The sequence below is a fragment of the Miscanthus floridulus genome, chromosome 10, assembly GCF_019320115.1.
Source record: "Miscanthus floridulus cultivar M001 chromosome 10, ASM1932011v1, whole genome shotgun sequence".
Classification (NCBI taxonomy): Eukaryota; Viridiplantae; Streptophyta; class Magnoliopsida; order Poales; family Poaceae; genus Miscanthus; species Miscanthus floridulus.
Genome location: NC_089589.1, coordinates 115,147,154 through 115,172,291, shown reverse-complemented (window position 1 = coordinate 115,172,291; position 25,138 = coordinate 115,147,154). Strand labels below are relative to the sequence as shown.

The following is a 25,138-nucleotide window of genomic DNA, read 5'->3' as shown; positions in this document are numbered from 1 at the left end:
CGAAACTAACGCAACGAGAACGAGACGAAACGGATCTAAAATGATGAAACGGCGAAGAATTAAAGATCAATGATAATTACCGGATGGAAATTTTGTAAATATTCATCTTCTACCTTGCTTCTCTTATGTACAGAGCAATGGCCATGGGAGGCTGTCGTTGCTGCAGTGCTCCTTCACGCAGGGGAGGGAGAACCTGGCCAGGGCACGGACGGCCGGGGAGGGAGAACCTGGCCAGGGCACGGACGGCCGCTCGAGCAGCGCGGCGCGCCAGGCTGTGGCGGCCCGGGGCCTCGCGCGGGGTGGCCAGCCCGGACTGGCCAAATGGCACAGCAGCCGTGGCTGCTCGCCGGGGCCTGCGGGGCGCATGAAGGGGCGTGGCTAGGGGTGTTGCCGAAGGCCGGAGAAGACGATGAACATGATGTCCATGGAGGAGCTCGCCGGAAAAGAGAAAACGAAGTTAGGGAAAGCATCAAACGGACATGGATTCGAGAAACGAAAGACACGACGGCATAGAGGACGAAGAGGGCTACCTTCTAGTGGTGGCGGTTGTCGTCGGGAACAGACGAGATGGCCGGAAAAGCTCACCGGAAGTTCGCTAGAAACCTAGCTTTTCTGAACTTCGGCGATAGATGTAGCGAGCTACGGGTGGCATCTCGCGAAACGGGCCGTACTTCTGGAAAGTTCGCGTTGAGAGGAACACCGGCATATACATAGTGTAGGGTTTTGAGGTCGGTGGAAAAACAAGATATTTTATTATTTTCGGATTTAATTAATTCTGGGATTAAAATAATTCCAGAAAAGTCCAGAATTGATTTTTAGCCCACGAAAAATACTCCGATGGCTCCAAAAATTCTAGGAAAATTCTCGAAGACACTTCTGAACATAATGAACCCAAATAAAGTATTTGGAGCTCATGAAAAGATATTTTGGAGCATTTAAAAAATTAGATTATGCTCACAAACAAGTGGGAACAAGTTCCGAAAAAAAAACCAAAGAAATTCCCGAGGTATCCATGGAGATAGGTTGATGAATAGTGAGTAGGAAGGAGTGATTTGGATTTCATGGAAAAGATTTTAGGATACTTCTCAAGAAAATATTAAGTTGGAAAACAAGGAATTTGATCCGTGAGAAAGACTAAGAATTGCTGGAGAAAGAAGATCGACTTACTAAACGCATTTTAAAAATCTTTTCTCACAACATGAAATAAATCAACAACCAAACATCACATCAAGCAATAGCCCGTCAAATTAATTTGGAAAAACTTGAAAATTCACATTTTTCCTATAACTAAATTTACGCTAGTTCAAACTAAGATTGGTAAATTTTATCCAAATATCAAAACATTTATTTTAATTAGTGTTTTCTATGCACAACCCAAAATTAAAAATTTTAGGGTGTGACAATTCTACCCCACTTAACAGGAATCTTGTCCCGAGATTCGAAGAGACTAGAGAGAAAGATAGGACGGATCTTCATGCCTCCACACTCCTTTGATTGGCGATTCATGAGATGTAAAAACAAGGATCGGGGATACACAAGCGATAACAAGATGGATAGAGATAGTTCTTGAGTTCAAGTCTGAACACCAAAAGGATGATAGCTCAAAGTAAAGATCAATCCTCATGAATACCGGAGCTCCAAGTGAAAATGTTTGAATGCATGAAACCTTCGTCTTATAACTTCTTTATCTTAGCTACCCTCCTTAAGAAAAGATCAACTAGGCGCACCAAAGGTTAGCTTGCATCTTCTTCTAAGTGAGATAATTATCACCATGTCCTCTTGTCACTCCAAAGAACTTTTGTGTCGGGGTAAAATCAAGTAATCTGAAATTTTCTCGCGAGATGAAAAACAGCAGTCCAGAAAAACAACTATAACTCCTGTTCTAAAAATCCAATAATGTTGTACTTTACACCGTTGGAAAGCTTATCAAGTCCTATACAGATTTCTTATAGAACACTTTTCCAGATTCGGTAGATAAATTGGTCAAAAACTGTGAACAACAAAAACAGTTCCATATTTCAGACTGTACAGAAACTTCAACTTGCGATGATTATATCTCCAAAAAGAAAATAGCTATAAAGGTGATTCCAGCGGCATATGAATGGTACAGAAGTGTAGTTATCCCCAGAAAAATTTCATATACTTTGCAAAAACCAAAATCTCGTTATGACCAGAATACCACAGACTGCTCCAGATTTCTGACAGCACAGATGCATCATCTTGTGATTTTCATAACTCCAAATATGTAATAGTTATGAGAGTGATTCTTGCGGCCAGAGAAAGATATTGAAGTCTACTGTTGTCTAGAATTTTTCCATGATTTTTGGTAACCCAAAACAGAGGTATAAGCTGAGAAAGACATACTGCTCCGAAAAGACAGAATAAGGTAGAAATGAGATTTAAAGACTAGAGAGACAGGTAAGACTAATCTTCGAGCCTTCATGCTCCATTGATTTGAGATTGATGTGATATATGACATGGATTGAGGTTAGCCAAAAGATGACAAGAAAGATAAAGTTTAATCTTTAATTCTTCATGGCTTGTTGCTTGAAATACGCAGGACTTGTTGTTGTTGATAGGAGACGCTACCCCACTTAACAAGGACTTTGCTTGACTTCAAAACCTTACTTTTGCGGTCTTCCTTAGAGAACATGGATGACACACAAGGAACACACCAAACAAATCAAGAAAAACAAACACGCAGCACATCACTGAGACTACTCGTACTTCTTCAATTATGGTGGTCATCCTAAAGGGTAGATAGATGATGAAAGGCCATCGAGATTTGAACAAGATAGGGTCAGAAAACTTTTAGTAAAACAATATAAACAAAAGTTTATGGAGGTAAGAAGTTAATAGCTCAAAGGAAGCTATCAAGAAGAGGACAAGGAATGAGATATAGTCAAAAATTCAAGAGCCAATGAATGATAAAATAGTTTTGCAAAAAATAAGGTTTTAGAAAACATCCAGTACTAACTAGGCTTGCGTCCTACAGTCAGCATTGCTCTGATACCACTCTGAAGCACCCGGTTTTAAGAACAAAACCAGATACACACCATATGTGAGCCCAGGAAGTCAAATCTCATATATAGCTATAAATAAAGGTAATATCAATAGACAATGCTTAAATACATAGCGTATTAGTATAAAGATTATAACCTCAGAGTATAGACAGCGGAAGGACAACTCCGATTTCTGGGTGTAGACTCCACTCCACTGGATCCAAACTGACTGGTTGATCACAAGCCTAACTCCTTTGAAAACTAGCAATCTGAACTTCATCCTGAGGTGTGGGGGAAATTGCAAGAGTGAGTGCATGTCGAACTCAACAAATATAGCAACAAGGTATTGTAATCCATAACCACATGATCAAGTTTAATTGAATAATAAATATCTTAAACAATTGACATAAATGATCATCTTACCAAGTAAAAGTCATCATCCCTTATGTAAGTGTTCCAAGGCCGCTCGTATCCGTGAGCACGGCTAGCATACCGGTTTATTAAACTCTGCGCAGAGGTGTACACTTTCACTGTGAGTCATGAATTGCCCTTTCATCTGATGTCGCGAGCTTCTTAACCCTCTACCAAGGAAGGCCGGCAGGGTTCACTATGAAGCCTTTCAAAGGTTCCGTCTAACCGGGAAGGGCCGCAGGGTCATCGGATATAGGAACCCCCCTTCCAAAAAAATAAAAGGCCGCTTCCTTAGTTAGGCTCAATAGGACAGAGGTTGTCCTATACCCAACTTGCAGTATCCTCTAAGCCGGCTAGAAAAAAACCTCATACTAAGCTAAAGCCAGAGCCATATAGCCCTCACAGCTGTACTGTAAGTCCCGGATGATCAGTTACAAGACAAGTCCTTATGTTGCTAAAAAGTCATCTTGTTTATGTTTATAGCATATTCATTAATCAAGTTTCAAGATCATGGTCACAGAAAGAAAACACAAGCTATACTTGCCTTAAACTCTTATCTTCTTTTCTTGTAGCCAAAACCTTCAGTAAACTTCTTCTTGATCTCCAACTTATAGATCACCAATGCAAAACTCACTGACTGGACAAGACCGAAAAGCACCACACAAGCATCCGAACAAGCATGCATAGCAAACATACTAGATTAGAACAATACACCAATCAATGAAAAGATTCAAAATCTAATCTACGCATTGCTACGATCACACACACGCGAAAGGCACACTAATCGGAGGTACGGTAAAACATAAACATCTATCGAAGGATTTATGTTGCAAAGAAAACTATATGCTTTATCTATTTTAATGATCATAAAACATGTATAAGATATCTCAAGGGAATATCTAAAATTGAGTTAAGTCATTTTATACTTGAGTTATTAGATTTAGAAAACTAAGATAAATTAATCATATCTTAATTATAAATATTTTGATATCATTTATGCAAATTAAATTGAAATATAATAACAAATGAGAGTATATATATTCAAAGTATATATGTCACATTTAAACTTGGCAAATTACAATTTAAAGACATACATGTTTATGTCACTAATTAATCATATTTTATTAATCAACATATCTCATATTATATAACGTATTTAAACTTTACTTTAGAAATATAGAACATGTGAGAGCAACTAATAGAACAATTATATTATGTCTCATAATTGATCTAAGCAAGTCATAATTAAAAAGGCATTAATGTTGGCATACGTCATATTTTATAATTATAAAAGATTATATATATACTTTTAGTCATTTAAACATCTATAAATTAAAAACATAAATCATGTGAGGGTATCTATTCATACTTAACACATATGCAACATTCAACTAATAATAATCTAAGACTATACTGAAGTTACGGATTAATCAAATTAACAGGTTATGTATAATCACTGAGATATAAAACCTATATTGTTTCCAGTTATAAAACTAATTATAAGCATGTTAACCAATTTAATATTTAGCTATATATGAAAAATCATGTGACATGAAAACCATTAGCGCTACTGCGTAGAGCGCTTCGACATGAAACTAACGCAATGAGAACGAGACGAAACGGATCTAAAATGATGAAACGGCGAAGGATTAAAGATCAATGATAATTACCGGATGACAATCTTGTAAATATTCCATCTTCTACCTTGCTTCTCTTACGTACAGAGCAATGGCCATGGGAGGCTGTCGTTGCTGCAGTGCTCCTTCACGCAGGGGAGGGAGAACCTAGCCAGGGCACGGACGGCCGGGGAGGGAGAACCTGGCCAGGGCACAGATGGCCGCCCGGGCGGCGCGGCGTGCCAGGCTGCGGGGGCCCGGGGCCTCGCCCGGGGTGGCCAGCAAGCTGGCCAAACGGCACAGCAGCTGTGGCTGCTCGCCGGGGCCTACGGGGCGCACGAAGGGGCGCGGCTGGGGGTGTGGCCGAAGATCGGAGAAGACGATGAACATGATGTCCACGGAGTAGCTCACCGGAAAAGAGAAAACGATGTTAGGGAAAGCATCAAACGGACATGGATTCGAGAAACGGAAGACACGACGCCGTAGAGGACGAAGAGGGCTACCTTCTAGTGGTGGCGGTTGTCGTCGAGAACGGACGAGATGGCTGGAAAAGCTCGCCGGAAGTTCGCCGGAAACCTAGCTTTTCCGAACTTCGGCGATAGATGTAGCGAGCTACGGGTGGCGTCTCGTGAAACGGGCCGTACTTCTGGAAAGCTCGCGTCGAGAGGAACACCGGCATATATATAGTGTAGGGTTTTGAGGTCGGTGGAAAAACAAGATATTTTATTATTTTTGGATTTAATTAATTCCGGGATTAAAATAATTCCAGAAAAGTCCAGATTGATTTTTAGCCCACGAAAAATACTCCGATGGCTCCAAAAATTCTAGGAAATTCTCGAGGACACTTTTGAACATAATGAACGCAAATAAAATATTTGGAGCTCATGAAAAGATATTTTGGAGCATTTAAAAAATTAGATTATGCTCACAAACAAATGGGAACAAGTTCTGAAAAAGAAAACCAAAGAAATTCCCGAGGTATCCATGGAGATAGGTTGATGAATAGTGAGCAGGAAGGAGTGATTTGGATTTCATGGAAAAGATTTTACGATACTTCTCAAGCAAATATTAAGTTGGAAAACAAGGAATTTGATCCGTGAGAAAGACTAAGAATTGCTGGAGAAAGAAGATCGACTTACTAAACGCTTTTTAAAAATATTTTCTCACAACATGGAATAAATCAACAACCAAGCATCACATCAAGCAATAGCTCATCAAATTAATTTGGAAAAACTTGAAAATTCACATTTTTCCTATAACTAAATTTACGCTAGTTCAAACTAAGATTGGCAAATTTTAGCCAAATATCAAAACATTTATTTTAATTAGTGTTTTCTATGCACAACCCAAAATTAGAAATTTTGGGGTGTGACAACATCAAATTAGATTTAACATTAAATATATTTTTGGAAAAAGTCCAAATTACTCCCCTCAAGTTTGAGAGAACATCATAAGTTATGTTAGAAAAATATATCTTAACTTTTTGCCACTATTTTGATAGCTTAGGAAATTTAATAATAAATTAACACTAGAGATACAATATCGTATAAAACATAATGATGACAAATTCATAGTGCATTTTTCTAACACAAAATACAATGTCCTCTATCACCTCTCAAAATTTGAAACTAAAATATAATTTGTACATAGAGAAACAAAAAAGAAAAATCTCTTTAAGGTGTTAGTTGGACCAACTTAAATAGTTGGAGGGAGTAAATTGAACCAAATGTTAGTTTGGGTGTTTATTTGGACATTAGCCGAACTTGGAGGGAGTAATATGGACTTTTTCCTATATTTTTATATTATATACTTTTTGTGTTATAGATGCGAGTATCTTTTTATATTATTATTCAATCTTAAATAAATTGACTTTGTACAAAACACAGATTGTGGACATTACCTTCAATTACTATATAATATTGTGGACGTTAGCTCGTTAACGTCTAATATTGTGGACGTTAGCTCATGTACGTCATAGCAGATCGTGTTACTATACATTGATTTGGAGACTGAAAGGGGATGTAACAAGCTTGGTTTAATTGATAATGTAGAGTTCAGACCTGATACATATGAAGACAACAGTGGTATGTAGATGCTGCTGTACAAACCAAAAGACGCATCTTCAAGTTGCGCCTAAAAAAATTGCAAATCACTGTGAAACACTACCAGGAACGGGAGCTTTGCCGTGTGCCATAGGCACACGACAAAGCCACGAATACACTCGGCAAAGGGTTTGCCGAGTCTAACATTCGGTAAAGGGCACTCGGCAAAAAATTCATCGGCAAACTAACTTTGCTGAGTGTTTTTCGTCGGGCACTCGGCAAAGACGTTGCCGAGTGCCCAAAAAACACTCGGAAAACATTTTTCGCAAAAAATAAAAAAATACAAATTGCCACCGGCCGCCACCCACCACGGCCACCACGCCCGCTACCGCACCACGCCGAACGCCACCCACCACGCCACACACCACCCGCCGCCACGCCACCCGCCGGATCTAGGAGAGGGGAGGGGCCGCCGCCGGGACGCCATTGGATCCAGGAGGGCAGGGTCCGCCGCCGGATCTAGGGAAGGAGTGGAGGGGGCGGCACCGGGGAGAAGGAGAGGGGGCGGCGGCCGAGGGAAGGAGGGGCGGCCAAGATCCGGCCGGGAGGGGAGGGGCCGCCGCTGGATCTGGGGAAGGAGTGGAGGGGGGCGGCGCCATGGAGAAGGGGAGGGGCAGCTGCCGGGGGAAGGAGCGTTGGCCGGGTTGCCGTCGGATCCAGCCGGGAGGGGAGGGGCCGCCGCCAGATCCATCCGGGAGGGGAGGGTCCGCCGACGGGGAGAAGAGGAGGGGGTGGCGCGGCGCGTGCGCGGAGAAGGGGAGGGAGCGTACGGGCGTGGCGCGGGGAGAAGGGGAGGGGGCGTGTGGGGAGAAGGGCCGCGTGCAGGAGTTTTGCTTTGCCGAGTGTGGGATGGGTGGCACTCGGCAAAGCTTGTTTTTTTATTTTTTTCTTGCCTCTTTTTTATACAGTAAGTAGTTTTTTTCCCTTTGCCGAGTGTCCTAGATCTAGGCACTCGGCAAAGTTTATTTTTCATTTTTTTCTTCTCCTTCTTTCCCAAAATTTTTTTTATTTCTTTGCCGAGTGTCCTAGATCTGGGCACTCGGCAAAGCCTTTTTTCATTTTTTTGTTCTCCTTTCCCAAATAAAAAGATTTTATTTCTTTGTCGAGTGCAAAAAAGAAAACACTCGGCAAACCCCCTCTTTGTCGAGTGTTTTTTTACACTCGGCAAACCTCCTCTTTGCCGAGTGTTTTTTTTTGCAGAGTGTTTTTAGCGCAGCACTCGGCAAAGAACTTGTTTACTGAGTGCCCGAGATAATACACTCGGCAAACAAAAAACACTCGACAAATTTGACGTTTCTGGTAGCGAAACTGACACTACTACACAAACTTTACTGGAGGCGGGCGTTTTCAGTTTCCCGCGGCGAGCAAAGCCGTCCATCGCGGCCTGGAGGCCACGGTAAATCGTGGCTTAACTGCGGCGGGCGGCTTTGCCCGCCATGGTTAACCGATTTACCACGGCGGGCGGTGTAATGTGCCCGCCGCGGTAAATATACTTTTACCACGGCGGGCACATTACACCGCCCGGCGCGGTAAATTATATTACCGCGGCGGACACCTTTTGTGGCCTGCCACGGTTATGTTCATTAGCCGTGGCGAGCTTTATTATTTGCCCGCCTCGGTAAATTATTTCCTGAATTAAAAAAAAATACAGCAGGCATATAAATTCAAATTCAAATCACATCCAAATTTCACAGATTAAACTTAAAAAGTATGCAAGCATTACACATGAGATAATATACATATACATACATTCACTTAGTCGTTCTTGTCATCGTTAATTCATTACATTTACATATTAAAGTCGTTATACATGCGCTAAGGAGTAATCCTACGGACGCATCATCGTGGGCCATTTCCTCAGCCTCTCGTACTCCGGTAAAATCGCTAGCGGGCTGTTCTCATTGAAGAACGTGCCCCCTTCAAGCACGCATTTGTCTAAGATAAACTTACATATGTCTGCCTTTGTCTGCTTGAAGGAGTGTTGGGTGCTCTACATGTCTCTCCACCAGTTCAATCCATTCTTGAGCACCCTCCAACTGCTGCTGTACTGCTTGCATGCCCTCAGGAACTCACAGGCGTAGAAGCCACAGGTTTGTGATCCTACCGGTTGTTTGGCACACTACATGATCGATACACAAGCATTACAACACAGGCATTAGAACGCATATGAATGGAAAGCACAATTAAACCTTTCAAATACTTACCGGAAAGTTGCGTCTGATTTTGATGCGGTTCTTATGCTTAGCCTTAAAATTCTCTATTCTTCGATCATAGCATTCAGGATCCTTCACGTACTCCTTATAAGCGCTATACGAAATGTACTAGTATTAGGCAGGGCATTAGAACGCATATGAGAAGACAGTTCAGTCACTTACACTCTGAGGCAATCTTCAAAGGCCTTGTACCCTTTTAAGTTTGGCACTGTCAATGAATCAAATACGCAGGCCTTGCCATCCTGAGGGTAGATAATAAATGCAACCCAGTGACCCTCGAGGCATTGGCTGCGCCATTGAAACAAAATACAGGTTACGACAAGAAATAATAATACTAGCTAGCTACCCACTTATCTCTACAGGCATGTCTTCGACTTACCCAAAGTGGTAGGCAGCTAGGATACACCCATTTCCCCTGATCTTCTTCATTGCTCCTAGTATGTACCTTGAAATGTTCAACTTCTCATTGTCCATTAGTTTCTTCCTATGCGCCTCTATCTGTCGCTTGGTCAAGTCTTTCATGGTTGGATGATTGTCATCTAGGTGGTAACCAATGATGATTCTTCGAGCAATATGCATTGGAGATAGATAGATAACATCAAGTTTTAGTTCCTTGGATATATAGGCCATCAACCTGCAAGGACAAGCCATCATGGCATATATAAGTAGTCTTGACCGATTCAAAGGCAGGTGATATGTGAAACTCACAATTCATCACTTACATAGAAAACAAGGTGACTTGGGCGATGTTAAGGTCTTGTTCCCACAGTAGTCTGTACATGTCGTGGAAAACCACGGGGAGTTCTACATTGTTACCGGGCAAGTGGAAGTACTCCGCCACAACCTTGACTAGAAAACCATATAGGCCAACTTTTGCCGCTTCCATGTACCAGAGATGAAACCTCCTTGTCTCCCACCTTTCCTCGTCGACGAGCTGGGCCTTGGTTATCATGAACTTCCCATGCTCGTAATGGCCGGGGCAGTCATCCGATTCAGGAAATAGATGGAAAGGTGATCTCGGCCTGGGATAGAAATGTTAGTACCATATTATGGCAAAGAAAAGTTATTAGCAAATTATGCTCACCGCTACCATACCTTTCGAACTCAAGTGAGTATGTGAGCTGCCCTTGGTCGCCTTTAGTCTTCGCCGGTGGTGGAGGACAGTGGCTTGTGCTCGCAATGGCAGTAGGCGGTGTCTTTGCCCCTGGTTCCTCCGTGCCTCTCTGTCCTTTGCTCGTGCCCTTAGACGGACTACTAGGAGGTGGAGGTGGACTTATTGTTGGAGGAGGAGAATGAGGGTGAGGGCTTGTGCCTCAGGGTGAGTTCCTTATCTTATCATCCCCGCCATTGCCTTCGTCATCGCCGTCGACGTGATCCGGATCATCGGGGGGACAAGATCCGGCAACGGATGGTTGTGATGCTGGTGTCGCCGTCGGCGTAGAAGTTGGCATCGAGAGAATGATCTCTATGTCATCCTTGTTCCATAGGACTTCGGAACCCATGGTAGCTCAAAGGATCGTTACCCCTTCTACAGTTGGATATTCCATTTCAAATTCTTCATATTCGGTCGCATACCATGTAAGTATCACGGCAGCATAGTTGACAGGGATGTAGTCTTGGTTGAAATCTTTGATATCTTCTTTGGGGTGCATGTAATCCTCACCCACGGTCAACTTTTTCGCCCTGCTGAACGGGATCGTGAGGTGGACACGCATGGGTTCCCGGATGTTGTCGACGGGGTGCCTTGGGCGATCCTCGATCATCGGCAGTGGCTGACCTTGTGTCTGCCCTTGTGGAACTTGAGGCACGGCCACGCCAACCTGGCAAAGCATCTATGACCTCATCGACACCATATCTAGGTCATTGCTCATGAAGGCTTCTTTTATGGACCGGCTGATCATTTCAGCCATGCCTTGATCATAGCCCTTCTGGAAGATGCCCTCCTTGTACCTCTGCCTTGACCGATATGTGGCAGCGTTGGATTGCCATGACTCCACTGAGTTCCAGCTCATCTTCGATGACATGCCACAGACGTGGCCACAGTGCTTGGGGGTTCCTAGCATCAGGGTCAGCAAGTCCTGGCCCCTGCGAACCTCAAAGCTGTCCTTAGATTTAGCGGCCTCGATGAGAGCCCTCTCCACCTTCTCGAACTTGGGCTCATTGAACTTGCTCGTGCCCTCCTTGAGCTTCTTCGGCTTGCGGGCATAGATGAAGTCCTTAGCCCTCAAGTCTACACCGTCGTATGGATCGGGAAGCCCGGCGGTAGCTCTAGCCCTTTCTTCCTCCCGCCACTGGGGCCTCTTACCAGCAAACCTAGTCATGCCCAAGTGGTGGGGGTGCAGGTTCTTCTTCACGAGTGCGCTGAACTTGGCGCTCTTTGCCTTTGCTTCTTCTGTTGTTCTTTGTTTGTAGAACTCTTCCCAGTGATGTTCCTTCACCATAGTGTATTTGACACAGGGTGACTTGCCTAGCTTCAGGTATTACCTGGTCAGCATGGACTTGAAGTTTCTAAAGGCTCTTCCTGCCACGTGCATCACCCACTCCCTACACTTGTTCAGATCGGCGTCGTCAAGATAATGGAAACTCCTCGTCACCTCACCCCAGATATGTGTCTTGTAGTCGACCGGGACATTGTTCCACTCCTCCCAAGTGATCTCCACCTTGTTCTTGACTATACATGCCACCTGGTTGCTGAACTTGGCAAGGACCGTGGGTGGCGACAACAGGTTTCCCTCTGGTCCCACCTCATGGATCACATGGACTTCACCGTGGGTTTCCCTCTGGTGCCTCCCGTGTTCCCCCCTTCTCAGCTTTGTCCTCTGACCCCTAGACTTTCCTGAAGTGGTTGGAGATGGAGCGGGGGGTTCTTTGTCCCTGACTTGTTCCTCCTCGAAATTCAATTCTCGAGGCACCACCGGCATTTGTTCAGGGTTTGGAGACCGCGCACTTTCAACTTCGTCGCCCCTCGGTTGGTAGGTCGGATCATCTTCCTCCTCTGTATGATGTTTCTTTGTTGGCCTCGGGGTCACGAACACTTGGATCTCGAGGCTAGTTGATGATGATGCACTAGGGGTAGGGTCGCGCCATTCGCTTATCGGTTCCTCCGCCATTGGAAAGCTACAATGAATACATATTTCAGTTGTATAGACACAGTTATAGAGTAGTAAAGTAGAGTAGTACTAGAGTAGTAAAGTAGAGTAGTACTAGAGTAGTAAAGTAGTAGTAGTTGGCTCAGATTTGCCCCATTGTCATCACATCGCTTTTAAACTGGTTGCTTGTATCTGGTATACAAGCCATCCTAATTTAGCGGGGGCACTCGATCATCATCGCCGCTGCCTCAGCATAAAAGGGTTCACATCATTGCATATGCCACTGCCTCAGCTTAGAAGTGTGAAAAGAATCATCATTGCAAATACCAAACAAAAGCCATCAAGATAGTTTCAAAATTCGACCCCAAAGGGCTAAGTCCTTTGGCCTTCAAGATAGAGTAGAAGACTAGAGGAGGTGAGAGTAGAGTAGAGTAGAGTAGAGTAGAGTAAGAGGAGTAGAGTAAGAGCTGTACAGCTCAAAAGTTTGTTTGGCATCATAGGCAGCAATAAACCCCCATCGCAGCTCAATCAAATTTAGTCAGTAAGAGTAAGAGTAGTAGAGGAACTGCTCAATTTAGTCAGCAAGATAGCAGCCAGCAAGACAGTAGTAGTAGAGTTCAGTAGTAGCAGTGTTAGCAGAGTTTAGTAGAAGATTGAGTAGAGTTTAGTAGTAGATTGTATAGTAGTAGTAGTAGTATTCTATAGTAGAAGGACACTGAGCACACAGTGATAGGGCTAAGTCTTCGACCATCAAACTGAGCACTCACACTGTTGTAGAAGGAAGCAAGGGAATGCAAAATCGCATCATAGGCATCATAACCTATTAGAGGCATCATAGGTAGTGGCATTGCTCAGCACTAAAGTCTGGCATCACAGGCAGCAACAGAAATCCAAAAATTGACACTGCCAAAAATAGCATTAAAGTCTAGCATCACAGCTAGGCAGTGGCATTGCTCAGGTTACTATTGAAGTTAGGCATCACAGGCAGTAAGGGCATCACATATGCCATTCATCTCAAGTAGGCAGCAATAGTAGATAGCATTTGCTCAGTTCAAATTAGGAAATAGAAGGCATCACATGCACTGCTCAGTTCAAATTAGGAAAAAGAGTAGGCACTGCTCAGTTCAAATTAGGAAATAGAAGGCATCACAGGCAACAAGCACAATAGGAGCAGTAGCTGAACATTGGCAGTGGCATCATTGGCAGTGGCATCTGCTCAGTTCTCAATTAATTGCATCACAGGCAGCAGTTCAAATTCATCACAGGCAGTTCCAATTCATCACAGTTCCACGTGTAGAAATAGGCATTGCTCAGAAATGGACACAGAAGGGAGAAATCACATACAGTTTCAAACCTCGAAGATGGAGCCGGGGAAGAAAGGAGCGAGCATGGTGCTAGGGTTCCGGCGCGCGGATGGAGGCGGTGGCCCTTGGCGTAGGTGTGGTCGACCAAGGTCAGCGGGGGCGACGGCGGCGGCCCTCAGTGTCGGCGGCCGGAGCTATGGCTCTGGGCTCCGAGGACGGGGGCGGGGCATGGGCACAGGGGAGGAGGATGGGGGCGGGGTCACCGCGGAGGAGCTCGGCGGCGGCCGGAGCTATGGCTCTAGGCTCCGAGGACGGGGGCGGGGCACGGGCACGGGGGAGGAGGATGGGGGCGGGGTCACCACGGAGGAGCTCGGTGGCGGGGATGGTGGCGGTGGCGCTAAGTTTCGACAGCCCTTCGGTGTCGAATTCGAGGGCGCGAAAGACTTAGAAAATTTGGGCGAGCAGCGGCACATATATAGCCACGGATTAACCTCAGGGCATCCTTCAAGGGGTATGTATTGCTCTTTGAGCCACTCTATGAAATTGCTCTTGTGATGGTTCTGGACCCATGCCTCCGTGCGCTGTCCGTCATTAGCGGCGCAGATCTCTTCCAGGTGCTTTTCAATGTATTTCTCCATGCTCACTAACTGATGAAGGATGCTGTAATGAGCTTCTTGCACCGTTCGGTTTGCCACATCGGTGCGTACTTTTCGGCCTGTGCACCCCATCCCTGAGGTTTTGCCTTTGTGGTGATGGACAGGCAGCCCAATCACCCACCCATCTCTTTTGTACCTCATACACCAGTTCACGGCCTTCTCCGTTGTGTATGCCTCGATCATAGAGCCCTCCGGGTAAGCGCGGTTATGGACGTATCTATTGAGGGTGGACATGAACTGCTCGTACGTCCACATCTGGTGTAGGTACACGGGACCCAGTTGATGGATCTGATCGACCATATGCATCATTAGGTGTGGCATAATATCAAAGTAAGATGGTGGAAAGCACATCTCGAGCTGGCAAAGGGTCTCTGCGATGAACTCCTTCAGGGAAAGCAGCTCAGCCTTATCAAAGACCTTCTGGGTGATGCGGTTAAAGAAGTATGACATCCGTGTGATGACCATCTTCACGTACTCTGGACGGATAGCCCTAATTGCAATTGGTAGGAACACCGTCAGCATGACGTGGCAGTCATGTGAGTTGTAGCCGGTCATTATGAGGTCTTTCATGGAGACCAGGCTCTTGATGTTGGAAGAGAAACCAGTCGGCACCTTGATACCCCTAAGCAACTTAAGAAAAGCCATCCTCTTGTCTTGCGTTAGGTTGCAGGCCGCACCCGGGATATCGACTTCACCGTTCTGAGGCGGTCCCGGGTGAAGGTCCGGCCTGATGCCTAGATTGACAAGATTCGTCCGTGACTTGATACCATCCTTTGTCTTGCCCTTGATGTCTAGCAGGACACCGATCATGCTTTCGATGGCATTTTTCTCCAGGTGCATGTAGTCGATGGCATGGGGTGTATTCAGTGTTTTCCAATACGACAGGTACTTGAAGAAAATTGACTTCTTCTTGAAAGGAACGGCGGTGGGGACTTCCTCCGTCTGGTCCCGCTTTCGCTTCCTTGTCTGCTTGGTCCCCTCTTCAGGCGGCTTCTTCTTCTTTCCAAACTCCACCTGATCCATATCCTTGACCATCTCATACACCTTTGTCCCCAAACTAGTCTGCGTCGGTTGATCACGCTGCAGCTCGTCCTGATTGTCAAAGTATTTGTTCATAATACTTCTTCTATACCTTGTGTACACCATCTTATTTTTGGTGAGGAACCGTCTGTGCCTTGTGTACACCATCTTATTGGATCCCTTAAGGTAAGTGTAGCAGGTCCCATCGATGCAAATTACGTAGCCGGTCTTCCCTTTGATCTGCCCCGACAGTGAGAAGAGACCAGGGTAATCGGTGATGGTGACAAAGATGATTGCTTTTAGTGTGAACTTCTCCTTGCAGGATGCATCCACCATCTAGACCCCAACATCAAATAGTATCTTCATTTCCTCCATGAACGGCTCCAGGAACACATCTATATCGTTGCCGGGCTGCTTCGGTCCGGAGATAAGCATGGTCAGCATAAGGTACCTACGCTTCTGACATAGATGGGGAGGTAGGTTGTACATGGTGAGCACGACGGGCCAAGTGCTGTGCGAGCTGCTAAGCTCACCGAACGGGTTCATCCCGTCGGTACTCAGCGCGAACCTAACATGCCTAGGCTCCTTGCCAAACTCCGGGCAGGCCTCATCGAAATCCTTCCACTGCTTGCCATCGGATGGGTGCCGTAGCTTGCCATCGTCTTTCAGGCGATTAGCTGATGCATGCTAGGACATGAGCTTGGCATCGTCCTGGTTCCCGAATATTGCACGCAGGCGATCAGTCACGGGCAGGTACCACACCGACAGTGCTGGACTTTTCCTATGTGTGTAACCCTCTTCTTCATCGACCTGCTGAGCCGAGATCTGTTTGGCCGCACTGCTCTTCTTTGCCCCCTTGTTGTTCTTCTTCCGACCACCCCACAAGCCTCCCTCGTCTTTTGCATCCACGCGACAACCAGCATTTTTCTTGTACCGACTAAAGCCGCAGTGCGGACAACTCATCAAATTCTCATACTCATTGCCCCGATACAGGATGCAGTAGTTAGGGCATGCATCAAACTTTCTAAGCTTCATCGCCACTGGTCGGATAAGTATTGGTGGGCACCTTGTTAGCCGTTGGGTACATGGTGGCAAGGTAGCTTAACAACTCATTGAAGCTAGTGTCAGACCAACCATGACGAGCCTTCAACATCAACATATGGAGGTTAAAATGGAGCGCCGTGCACTCCTTTGGACAATCGCCGCCGTCCTTATAGAGAGGATCAACTACCGCCTGCTTCAACTCTCTAAAATTCTCCAACCACTTTGGGCAACCCAACACAACGTTGTCTTCATCGAAGTGTTTGACTAGATCTTCAACAAGCTCCACATCCTCGGGTTGGCTCACAGTATCCTGACCATCCCCACTGTTGCCCGCTTCGTCGGCCATGTCTTGCATTAGATCATCCACCGTGATGTAATCACGACAACTGTTGTCGCTGTTGGCTAGCGCAGCTGCTGCTGAAGATGATGAGGAGCCGGGTGCTCCTAAAGGTTCTTTATTCACCGATGGTGATGTCGTCGTCGGCGTCGAAGAGTTCACTCCAGATGCACCGCCACTCGCACCAACTCTTTCGCCGTGAAATGTCCAGACTGTGTAGCCTCTATGAAACCATACATGATCAAATGAGTTTGCACCTCGCTGTCTCGGTGGGCTTTCAGGTTCTTGCAACGAGAACATGGACATATGGTTGTCATCCGCTTCAGTCTCTCACGGTGAGCTTTACCAGCAGCAATAAACTTCCTTAATTCAAAGAGGTACCGCGGATCATTCACTCTATCAATCCGGTACATCCATTCTGACCTATCCATCATACCTGCGAACATTATCCGTCAAAATCAACAAACAAAGAAGAATTAGGAGAAATTGATGATTTTTACGTCCAAAATCATGAAAAAGAGAGGAAATGACGATGTGAAAGATGAAGCATGCATCTATGATGAATCTAAAGTTAAAGAAATATATGACATCATTTTTTCCATTAAAATTGATCTAGATCTAGAGAGAACTCTAGGTGACGGAAATAGAGAGAGAGGATGGAAGGAGAGAGGGAGAGCCTTTATGAACCTCTTATGATGTCCTCCTCCCTCAAATCCAAGCCCTTCAACTCAAATCAAAAGTTTCCTCAAATTTTAGGGCAAAGCCTCCCCCCTGAGTTTGAGAGAGGAAGACCCGTGGAGAAGATGAAGGGGTGGTGCTGTGTATTTGTACAGGCTTTACCGCGGCGCGCAAGATAAAGCGCCCACCTCGGTAAATCAACTCTTTACCGCGGCGGGCAGTTTAAAGAGCCCGTCACGGTAAATCGTATTAACCGCGGCGGGCGATTCATACCGTCCGCCGCGGTAAATAACGATTTCCTGCGGCAGGCAAGTAAGGTGGCCCGCCGCGGTAAACCCTTTTCCCGCAGCGGGCGCCTCGGTGGCCGACCTCGCTAGCCGGCCACCGGTTAACCGTGGCGGGCAAAAGAGGTGCCCGCCACGGAGCCCATTTTGGCCACGCTGCGCAAATTGATTCCTATAGTAGTGTGATCTGAAACCTATATTCAAAATCAGATCAAAATTGTTGCACACCATTTAGAGACTTAACAAGCCTGATCTATGAAGATAAATAATAACGATAGTATGTAACATATATCTGGTGAGAGGAAAAAAAAGGCAAAAAAAGAAACCTTTATCGAACACATTACGAAAAAAAAAACTGGAGAAGTTTGGGTCGAACGTGAGTTCATGGATATTTCCTCGATCTGTGCTGGTGTCCCAATCCGAGCTGGTGGCTGGCTGGCTCCTCTGTGGCAGCACCTCCACCACCGTAGAAGACCAGTGCCCGCGGCCACCGCAGCGGCGCAAGCTTCTCTGAAGAATGCGGCGATGGTGCCGCCAGGAGTTAGACGCGACCCTGCATGTGGACTGTATTTGCGCCGCTGCGGGAGACCAGCGAGCACGGTCCGGCAAGCGGCGGCGGCGCCACTGAGGCGGGAGAGACGGCTGCCGGGAGGCCGAGATGGCCCTGCGTGCGGGCCGGAGTTGCGCCGGTGCCTCGACGGCGTGGGGAGGTTGGGCTGCGGACGGTGAGCTCTGGCTACCGGGAGTCACGTGTGGCGGCGGCGACGCGCAGGAGGAGAGCGGCTCCAGGGCAGCGGCGGCGGGTGGATCAGCGGCGCTGTGGCGGACGGGAGGAGCGGCTGAAACGATGCGGCGTCGATGTTTTTCCCTTTTTTTAAGGGGGCATTCCCTGTGTGCCATTAAAAAAGATCGCAATGCCCTGTGTGCCCCTGAAAAAGATCAGCGGTCTTCAGCGCCACTGCTCCAACTTTTTCGTGCCCTTCATGCCACTTCCGTCAGTTTGGGCTCTAACGCCGTCAAACTGCACGTGTGAAAAGACAAAAATGCCCTTAAGTCTAAATATGTCATTAATTTTTTTGAGCATCTTAACGACTTCAAATGAAAAAATTCAAAACTAGAAAGTTGTAGATCTCGTCGAGATCTATAATTTTCATATAAAAATTATTTTCATTTAATTTCACAAAAAAATAATATGATTTTTCTAAGATATATTAATCATATCAAATCATATTTTTTTGCGCAATTAAATGAAAATAATTTTTATATGAAAATTATAGATCTCGATGAGATCTACAACTTTCTAGTTTTGAGTTTTTTCATTTGAAGTCGTTAAGATGCTCAAAAAAATTAATGACATATTTACACTTAAGTGCATTTTCGTCTTTTCACACCTGTAGTTTGACAGGATTAGAGCCCAAACTGATGGAAGTGGCATAGAGCGCACGAAAAAGTTGGAGTAGTGGCGCTGAAGACCGCTGAACTTTTTCAGAGGCACACAAGGCATTACGATCTTTTTTAATGGCACACAGGGAATTGTCTCTTTTTTTTTATCGGAGGGATGTGAGTCACGTGAGTGGGCCGGACGCGAGAGAGTGAACTGGACTGCTGGACCGAATTGAATGGGCTGGACGAAAAAAAAATCTAAAACTTTGCCTTTTTATTATTGCCCGCAGCGAACAGATCCGACACGGATACGCTGGACGAAGATTTATAGGAGACAGAAATTTTGTGGAGACAGTTTTAAAGTATAACCCAACAAAGTAGTCACTAAATGTCAAAACCAACTAGATACCACGTCATCTCTAGCTTATCTTACTAATATTTTTTTTGGCAAATACGAAAAAAATTAGTGAAAAAATGAAAACTAAATATTAATTATAAACGAAAATATGAAAAAAAAACTAAATGGAAAGTGAAAAAAAAACAAACTAAACGAAAATATGAAAAGAAAAACATGTCGGTAGCTGCTACAGTTTCTACGACATTGGCTGTTGGCCTTAATATTAATTCTTTTGTCACCCATGTATCGCTAAGGCCCTCAAAACGTCAGGATCGGATGGGCGCTGCATAGTGATACAAGAGTGAAAGATACGTAGACAACATATACAGGTGCGGGCCGAGTGGTTTCGTCATGTCCATCTCTAGCTCCTGCCGCGCCTCTGCCCACTCCTCGTCGACGCTTTCCTGCCATTCTTTGGGATCCAAGAAGAGCATGTCCTCCTGGATCATGATGCAGCCATTGTTGTCGATCACGTCGCAGACCCAGGCCCGGAACTCGTCGAACTCGTCGTACGCGATCTGCAGGGAGCGGATGACGCTGCAGATGGTGTCCTTGGCCTCGGCGAGCTCCTCCTTCGTGTAGTCCTCCAGCCTAGGCACGCGGTAGTCCTCCTTGTCCTGCGACAGCACCCACCGGAGGAACTCCACCGGCATCTCCGCCATCTTTACCATCGTCATGGCGCCTCCGTTGTCTGTAGTCGCACCGGCCATCGCGTCAGCAGCTGCCCTCCGCCTTGCCCTGCCTCCTAGCTGGCTGCCTCTCCAGCGGCGAGATGCCGAATTGCCGATGCTTCTTGCTTTTGGCACGGGAGAACGTGTACTCAATCTAGCTATGTGGCTGCTGAAACCTAGCTTCCTCTCTTGCGGTTGTAAATCCCGCGGCGTGCATCGTCTGATTATATACTACTGCTACAAGGGAAGGATTTGCATACTCCGAGTCGATCCTCTGATCCGGTTAGAATCCACGGACTCTGCTCTTCCTTTTCGGAATCGGTCGCTAGGCTGGAGCAGCGAGGCGGACACCTCATTGCTCAAGGATTGGACACGGGACGGGGACGGTAGGTAACGTGCTACGTTTTATACTCTCTGTTACATCAGAAACCACTACCAATTTGTAACGGCAATGCTCCTGTCAGGACGAACGGACGTCCGTCTGGACGGGACCGACATGCTTCACGCGCGCCCCTGTGCCTTGCGCCTCGCACTTTCCTCAAAAAAAAAAAAAACTCGCGCCTCGCACGGTCACAGGGACCCGCCTTGCACCGCGTGTGATTCCGTGCCTTGCGCCGCGCGCCCCTGCCCCTCGCTCCTCACACAGTCGCTTCAGACCCGCCTCGCACCACGTGTGCCACGTGCCTCGTGCCTCACGCCGTCCGCGCCCACGCCTCACGCCCCCGCTCATGCCTCGCGCCACGCGCTGCCCGCGCCTCATGCTGCGCTCCCACATGCTGCGTCAAGTAGCCTCCATTGGACGGCAGCAAGTAGATGAGCACACATTGCAACCGTATGTTTTATGTGTTTCAGATGTATGTTACATAAGTTTCATCTAGACGTTGCAAAAGTAGATATGGTGTTGCATATGTTGCAATGGATATACACGTATTTTGCAAGTATATGTTTCAAATGTTTCAGCTGTTTCAAACGTATATTGCAAGTGTTTTATCTGGATATTGCATATGTTGCAGTGGCTATACATGTAAGTTGCAAGTGTATGTTCCAAATGTGTCACCTATTTCAAGTGTTTCATCTGGATATTGTATATGTTGCAATGTTGCATATGTTTTAGACATCTATTGCAAGCGTCTATTCAAAATATTTCATCTGTTTCAGATGTATGTTGCAAATGTGTTTATATGGATGTTATAGTTGCTATACACATGTTGGAAATGTATATTTGTAAATGTTTCACCTATTTCAGACGTATGTTGCAGAAGTGCTTTCATGTTGCAACATTAGCAGGCGTAGCAACACGGATTACAAAACATGATAACTTTAATAACTCATTAAGTATTTATAAATATAATTATTCGCTCAAGTACATCAAAATGGAAAACAATGCCTTTGGTTGTTTTTTAGATGGTACACCTTTTGAAATCATTAAAGGTTGTTTTTGAGACGGTACACCTCTAGAAATCATTAATTTTTTGTGTTTTCAGCTACCTCTAAAGATTCTTTCAATTATCAAAGGAGGTTGGAAACACCCCTCTAAAAATTAAATTTATAAAGGCGGCCCACAATGTGCTCCCCCACTAAAATTAGGTGCAACATAAAAAGATCATAACATTTCCAGATCAAGCTAGATGAAGAAAAAGCTTATATCAAAGTTGTAGAGCTTGAAGAGATCTATAAATTTTTTATTGATAAATTTTTGTCCTAAAATTATGTTTAAATTTCTCAAATTTTGAAATTTATGTTTTTTAACTTTTCAAATGACCTCGAATGGGGAGTCGCCCTAAAAAAATAATGTATTTCTAGACGATATCTAAAACTTTTAGTTTATTTTTTTATATAAAAAGATTGCCTACTACACTTGATCACAGGTTACTTTGAGGTGTAGTGGGAGTGTACCCTCGTGCGAGGCCTGCCGAGTTTGATCCCCATAAAGTGCGCGCACACACTAAAACCGTTATACTTGATCACAGGTTACTTTGAGGTGTAGTGGGGTTACTTGTTGGGCACTCTCGAGGCTAAAGAAAGATTTTAGCTTTTTTACCTAATATGTGAATTCAAGGAAATGATTTCTACGGACAGATTAGCTTGTTTACTACCTCTTAAAATCCATGTATAGTACTGGTAAGTTTTGACCTGCATCTAGAAATTAATTTCTATGTGCAACAGGATACCCACCTCTAGATTTTTTAGAGACACTTGATTTGACGCCGCTAGAACTGGTCTACAAAATGATTTTGACTGCCTTAGTAGTGTATTGGTGACCTGTGTAGCTCTCTACCCATGAAGCATATGTGCGAAGAGACCGATGATGACTTGTGTGGTGATGCCTCACTTTCTGCATGCGGCGGCGACGGCCTGGTTGTGGCTTTGAGCGGCGTGCCGGACACTACTACAAAAAAAGGATTTGTATCAACGCTTCCTTTTTTTAGGCGCCAATGGTTCCCAAATGGGCCACCCCTACAAATGGATTTGTAGGGGCGGCTGGTGTTATCAGCCGCCCTACAAATGACCATATTTATAGGGGTGGCTCTACATCCAGCCACTCCTACAAATCCGATTTGTAGGGGCGGCCCTATAAATAGACGTTGAATATTAAAAATTAAGTACTAAAATTTGAATTTTTTCAAATGGCTTCGGATGGAGAAATGACCAAAATAAAAGTTGTAGATCTTGAAAAGTTATTGAACTTTGCTGTTTACAACTTTTCCATTTGAAACCATTTACTGTTTGAAAATACTTTTAGAAATTTAACTTTTCCTATAACTAGAACACAGTAGCATGAAAATCACATACGGACACACGTGATGAATCCCGGAGGACGACAGGAGCATTCGAAGATTTCTGCAGCGGACGGAGGGGAAGAGGGCGGCCGGGAGAGGATGGGAGGGAGGCGGCGCCGGCGGGAGGAGAGGGGGCGCTGGGTGCCGGGAGGAGAGGGGAAGAAGAAGGGGTGGGGACCGGAGGAGAGCGGGCGCTGGGCGCTGGTTACGTACGATATTTGATTTGTTTGCCGAGTGTCCCAGATCGGGACACTCGGCAAAGTTTTTTTATTTTTTTCTTCTTTTTTTTTCTTTGCCGAGTGTCCTAGATCTAGGAACTCGACAAAGTTTTTTTTCATTTTTTTCTTCTCCTTCGTTCCCAGAAAAAAGATATTTTTTGTTTTGCCGAGTGTCCTAAATTTGGGCCCTCAGCAAAGTTTTTTTTTCATTTTTTTCTTCTTCTTTCCCAGAAAAAGATTTTATTTCTTTGCCGAGTGTCAAAAAAAAAACACTCGGCAAACCCCCTCTTTGCCGAGTATTTTTTTTGACACTCGGCAAACCTCCTCTTTACCGAGTGTTTTTAGCGCAGCACTCGGTAAAGAACTTGTTTGCCGAGTGTCCGAGAGAATATACTCGGCAAACATAAAAACACTCGGCAAATTTGATATTTCCGGTAGTGGAAGATGGGTGTGAGGTAGCTGGTGCCGTACCACGTGGTGAGGAGGCACTGTCCAGGTACCTGCCATGGAGGACGGTCTCCATGTACACCACCAGGTTCGTCGATATGCCATTGAACGCTGTGCCCTTCATAGTGCAATTTTGTTGTCAAGATTTATTTAAAACTTTTTCAAAGTTAGACAAGCTTGATTTTAGACAAAAATAAAGTGGCAGTGGCCAAGATAGTAATAAGCATTCCAGTTTTGTATACTCTATGCGTGTGCATGCATTTTATACATACTGGGACTTCAATTAGTCACGGTCTAGCAGCATTTGTTCATTCGCTGCTTGATAGCTTCTCACATAACTACTGTATATACTTCAACCATGATGAGTACGATGCTACAACAAAGTCCGTTGATAAAGGCTTTGTGTAATATCGTGAATTTTTTTAAAACAAAATTAATAAGTTGACCGAACGGACTAATGAGACGAGCAAATTTTGACTATTTGAACCCGAGTCATATGGGCAATCGGACACCGTGGTTGTGCAAATCTCGTCGAAACGAATTCATTTGAGAACTAACATGTTTCGCTTGGAGGTTGGATGAATTTAGGAGGAACCGTTAAATTTAGACCATTGGATCTGATTTAGGGTTTGGTTTCCTGACCGGTGAATAAGAAGAAAAAAAGGCCCCATTATGCCACCTGCACTTCCTCACGCTGCTTTGTTCAGAGCCGCATCCTCCTGTTCCCGCCGCCGCCTCTCGCCTGAGCTCTTCCTTTGTTCGCACCGCTCCTGCCTCTCTGTCTCGTTCAAGCAAGAACACTGAGCTCGAAGTGGCTCGGGCTCGGGGAGGAAGAAGGGGTATATAGGAGGGGATCTTTAGTCCCAGTTGGAGACAACAACCGGGACTAAAGGTCCCTTTCTAATCCTGGACGGAGCCTCCAGCCGGGAGTAGACTTTTACTCCCGGTTGGAGGGACCAACCAGGAGTCAAAGTTAACCTTTAGTCCCGGTTGGTATCTCCAACCGGGACTAAAGGTCCCCTGCAGCAAAAGCCTGCCGCAGTAGTCGTTGGGCAGGGACCTTTAGTCCTGGTTGGAGCTACCAACCGGAACTAAAGGTTTCTCTAGTCCCGGGCGCGAAAAATACCGGAACTAAAGCCAAATTTCGAAGTGGATCAAAAGTCATTTCTCTACTAGTGTATGTGCGAAGAGACCGATGATGACTTGTGGTGATGCCTCACTTTCTGTATGCGGCGGCGACAGCCTGGTTGTGGCTTTGAGCGGCGTGCTGGACACTACTACAAAAAAGGATTTGTATCAACGCTTCCTTTTTTAGGCGCCAATGGTTCCCAAATGGGCCACCCCTACAAATGGATTTGTAGGGACGGCTGGTGTTATCAGGCCGCCCTACAAATGACCATATTTATAGGGGTGGCTCTACATCCAGCCACTCCTACAAATCCGATTTGTAGGCGGCCCTATAAATAGACGCTGAATATTAAAAATT

At 45.3% G+C, this 25,138-nt stretch overlaps 1 protein-coding gene across 1 annotated transcript in view; it reads left to right on the top strand.

Annotated features, from left to right (window-relative positions):
* LOC136485412 (22 kDa alpha-zein 4-like) overlaps positions 1 to 25,138 on the top strand; it is a 32,859-nt gene that overhangs the window by 430 nt on the left and 7,291 nt on the right. The gene's annotated exons all lie outside the window — the stretch shown is intronic.